A 5357-nucleotide genomic window follows, 5' to 3' on the forward strand; every position below is an offset into this window, starting at 1 on the left:
GATGCTGCAAAGGGATAGAAATGTTAGGAGGAGAGAGGAGTAAGATATTCAGGACTGGAACCATCTCTATATGCCAGAGTGAAATGTTTAGTAGCCAGCATCAGGTTTTTTTAAAGATCAGCTGCATGTACGGATAAAAATAAATTATCAAAATTCTTAGGGACCAACTTCAATTTAAAATGTATAGAATTTCCCCCCTCCACCCTCGATGATGTTTGCTTTCTGTATTATAAAGATACTTTGGAGATAGGCAACCAGAAATAAGCAACGTTGTCAACAAAAATATGTTTTGAGACTTGTAGATATAAAGTCTCTTGTACAATAAGGGATATCTAGAAATGCTGTTTACGGGGAAAGAATAGACCAAACTTTAATCCCTTTTCCAGTAACTTCTTGGCTCAAGAGGACATGGAGAGGGAGTTATCCCTGCACTGTGTGAAATATCTTTGGGTACTTCCACATTGTAGCCCCTGAACCATTCTATCACTTCTGCACTAAGCCAAATTTCTTGTTATTTATATTTTTATCCCACCCTTTCTCTCTAGGAACTAAGGATGCCATACATACTTCACTATTTCCCCTTCACTTTTACTTGTATTGAGAGGTAGCGTAGTTGGTCCAAGGTATTCCAGTGGTTAACTAAAACCCTGGTTTCCACATCCTAGGCTGGTACATTACTGGCACTCAAGACAGAGCAGAAATTAATTTGTGCTAGAGCTCAGCTGCAGAATCTCCAGCATTGCCAAGGCTCAGCCCTGGTATATGTGAAGAGATCATAAAAGGCATCTAAAAGCATGCAGAGTGGGTTTTCCCTCTACCACTGCGTAATCATGGCCAGCCCTGAATTATCTGAGATTAGAAGAAGTCTTTCTATGGCAAACAGTGCAACATCCAGGCAAAAGTGAGCCTTAGGAACTCTCACTGCACAAACGGAGCATGGCAAAGAATCCAGCAGCATTGACTGGACAGCTTGCACTAATTCTGTAATGGTCCTGCCTGCTTTGTAGACAGACAAGGAAACCAACACTGTCGGATCCTTCCAGGAACCTGGCCCGAGTCTGAGGGACATAAGATTCAGATCCAGTGCCCTCACAACACTTCCATACAAATGCTGTCTATGCTTTAATATCCCGCAGAGCTCACTTGTCAGGATCTCCTGGTTTCTTCCACCACTTTGTCCACTGGGTGGTACTACTGGGACTGAATTGCTAGAGCCTCCGGGCTGCATTCACCAAGGAAGGCAGCACCCAGAATGACAGTAATCAAGTATATCCAGTTAGCAAATGCAAGGAGCAAAGAGAATAGCTGGAAATGTTACCTGTTTGGGGATTTTATTGGAAAAAGGCGAGTTAGAAATGGAAATGGGAATCACAATGAAGGCTTACAAAACCCTAACCCTACAGTCTAATATTTAGATCTGACCTCCTCCCAAAGACCTCTTACCTCTTGGCTTTCTCTGGATCAATCTCAACCTGCTGACCCCCTCATCCTCTCCGTTCCTCCTTTTGTATTCGCCCCCTTCTAGGGAGGAGGGGGCAGAAGGGGCCCGTCAGGACAAACAGGGGGATAAAATTACCTCTTGTGACGCAATTCTAAACATCTCTGGACTATTTTTAGAAAGCAGGGTTCTAAAAATAGCTTCCCCCCAGCCTGTCTGTAATCTGATAGGGGAAGCAATAAAGAGAAGCCTGGCTCTTTAAAACAAGCTTGTCATCTCAGCAGGGAATAGATGTGTGTGTGGAGGTGGGGGGGGGGTTGTTGTTGCAAGTGGAAGAGGATTAAGCACAGCCTTTCTCCCTCTAAGCTCAGTGATGTGGTTGATGATGGTGATACGATGGCACGGAGGAGCTGCCTCTAGCATTCTCCATGTGGAAGGCTAATGAGGATACTGAAAGATAACAATATTAGGCAATTATAAAGAATTTCTCCATGTATTGTATTGTATTTCACTTGTATTTGTAGCCTTTTCAAGAGCCTAGTAAGGAACTATTGTCCATATATTGCAGGAGGTGGAGGGTGAGGCTGCACAAAAGTGAAGACGGGGCTCAGAGCATCTTCCATAGCATCTTGAGGAGGTCCTCAGATTATCCTCTTCCTTGCCATTTATTACACCAGGCCCAGAAAGTCAATTGGCAGCTCTGAGTGTAGTGAAATCCTAAACAGAGCTACACTCTTCTAAGCCCATTGACTTCATGAAGAGAATAACTCTGCTTACGATGACACTGTTATCCAAGACAACCCTCTGAGTTCATGGGAGATATAAGATTTGAACGGATGACCTGCTGATTTGTAGCTCAGTCTCTTAGCCATCGTTCTACACCATCTTATTTTGGCTTTGGATGCCCTGAAGTCAGCCAAGTGTATGTCCATTTCCATGTTTGGCTGGTGCTAGAGACTTATCATATGCAAAGGTAAGGTGCATAGGCTGTCACACATCTCCCCTGCACAGCTTTTCAGATGATCTTGCACCTTGATTTCATGTTCAGTTGACTGTGCTGAAGTAAGACATCTGAAGCCTGCTTCATGTGTGATGCCACCATATGTTAACTTACTTCCTGGAACAGTTTTGAGGAGAAACATGTGTGCCAATATGTGGAAAACATGACTTTGTCAATCTTAGCCAGTCAGGATCTTATCATGTTCAGTAAAGTGAAGATACCTAAATGTCTTGGCTTTGCCATGTTCTCTGATGGGAAGACAAAATCTTATTCATATAACCTCCACATCAGTACAGGAATTAGGACATTACTCCTCTTTAAAGTGGGGTTCAGGTGGGGTTCACACTCCAGGTGGTCACTGTTCCACGCAGCAGTCATGACTGTTACAGCAGTTCGCCATGTGGATTTCTCACATTACTCAGAAAGTTTTCATTCCATTGTCAAAAACAAAAAGAGTCCAGTAGCACCTTTAAGACTAACCAACTTTATTGTAGCATAAGCTTTCAAGAATCACAGTTCCCTTCGTCAGATGCATGGAGAGCAAGAAGAAACTGGTCAGATATATAGGTGGGAGAGGGGAGGGAGGAGTAGATGCAAACAGTAGCTTCTGATATGGAGATCAGTTTGCTTCTGTTAAGGAAGTCAGTCGACTTCCTTAACAGACATTTACATATTTAAAAATATGTAAATTTTACATATTTAAAAAATGAGGTACTCTTTTTGTTTTTGCTACTACAGACTAACATGGCTAACTCCTCTGCATTTGTTCCATTGTCAGTCACCACTAGAAACTGCTGATGGTGGTATGAAGACTCTTCACAAAATGTGGAGGGCACACATGATAAAACAATTCTACATATCTTTTCCTTATGGGGGCAGCCACTACTTAACATGTGTTTGCTACAGACTGTAGCAGAGCCCCACATTTATGCAGAATATGGACATTCGATATACTGTCAACTAGGTAGATTAGAGGAATTTTGATCATTGTGATTTGAATAATGCCCTACTGAGTTGACATTTACATATTTAAAAAATGAGGTACAAAATTAACCTACTTTTAAATAGCAAAACATGCACTTTACAGCACCAGAAATGGGCTGGTGCATTTTGACTAGTGAGGCAGATGATCCAAATATCCAAATATGATCCAAAGATCCAAATATTGACTAGTGAGGCAGATGATCCATTGAGGTATAATAATAATCAAAGTAAATGGTAATCTGTTGCCCTCTAACAATACTCCAAGATCATGGATGAGACTGCCTCACATCAACAACACCCTGCCTCTTCCAATTGACACACACCTGTTTTTCCCCCGAGTAAGTAAGGAAGCTGCACTTGGGGAAGGATCAGGGACCTGCTTCCGTATTCATTCAGAGAAACATAACCACTGACTTGACAAGTGTGCCATTTACAATTTATCGTGCTGCATGTATTTTAAGGCCATTGAAAGTTTTTGTACCAGAGTTCAAAATGTAAAATGCGAATCTTTCCACAACTGCTTAAGGATGTGGCAGCCTCTTTATCTCTCAGTTTCCTTCTGTTGCTACTTTTTTTCCCCTCAAAGAGATGCTCCCACCTGGACCTGAGCCAGGTGGCTGTGTTTAGAGTAGAAAGCAGTGGGGGGAAATTTCTGTCTCTTTCTATACAAATGAAAAACTGCTTTTGCTGCATCTCTTTTCATCCAAATGTTCCTAGTGGGATTCACAGTCTGGCATGGTTTATTTAACAGTGATCAGTAACACTGACTTTAGTGTTCTGCGTCAGAATGGCAAGTCCTGCAGGAGACCTTGCCAATGCCTGTTATTACAAGAACTCAGAACAAAGCTCAAGTAACAGCATGTACAGGAGATCAAGTAAGACCTTGCTTGGTTTTTGGCCTCATACAGGGCCATGATCTGCAGCAACGTCCAGCTGCCCACTCCATTAGTTATTCTTAGAGCCGTGTCTTCATTAAAAAAAAAATCACTCAAATTTGGCAACAAGCAATGCTGCATTCTGCAACTGAAATAAATTATGCATATTAGGGAAATGTGCATGGGATTGCTTATTTAGCACACTGGAGTAATTTAATAACTAATAACTAAGAATTTGAGCTATGAACAAAAGGGCTCCTAGTAGGGTTGCCAGCCTCCAGGTGGTAGCTGGAGATCTCCCGGAATTACAACTGATCTCCAGACAACAGAGATCAGTTCCCCTGGAGAAAATGGCTGCTTTGAAGGGTGAACTCTATGGTATTATACCCCACTGAGGTCCCTCCCCTCCACAAACCCCACCCCTTCCAGGCTCCACTCCCCAATCTCCAGGAATTTCCAAACCTGGACCTGGCAACCCTAGTTCCTAACTTGAATCTTGCCTCTACCCTGAACTTATTAGACAAGTCAGTCTTGTTCTAAATACTTTCCTCCTCAAATATAAAGATACTAATACTGACCTACACAACAGGGTTGTTGTATTTTGGGCTACAAAAATCTGTCAGGGGAAGGTGCTGATGGTGGTAAATCTTCCCTGCTTTCCTCTCCCCCCAGCAGTCTCCCACAAACCCCAAGAAAGTTGATTACCAGGATCATGGAACACACATGGAATAATAGCTAAATGGGTCAGTGGGTTATGTCGAAGAGAGAAGAGAATGAAACTGCCCTTCTTTTCTCTTCTGCCACTTCTAAAAAGAACACTGAGAGAGAGGAGATGCAAATCCCTACACAACTTATGATGTAAGTGTGCAGTGGAATCTGGGGAGAGAGATCTTGGTTTGAGTGGTAAACATATACATAGAATCGTAGGGCTGGAAGGAACCCAAGGGTCATCTAGTCCAACACTCCCCACCCCTCACACACAATGCAGGACATTCACAGCTTTCCCTCCCCTCCCCCAGTGACCCCTGCTCAATCCCCAGAGGAAGGCAAAAATCCTCCA

This window comes from Eublepharis macularius, chromosome 1 (genome assembly GCF_028583425.1).
Source record: "Eublepharis macularius isolate TG4126 chromosome 1, MPM_Emac_v1.0, whole genome shotgun sequence".
In the NCBI taxonomy this organism is placed as follows: Eukaryota; Metazoa; Chordata; class Lepidosauria; order Squamata; family Eublepharidae; genus Eublepharis; species Eublepharis macularius.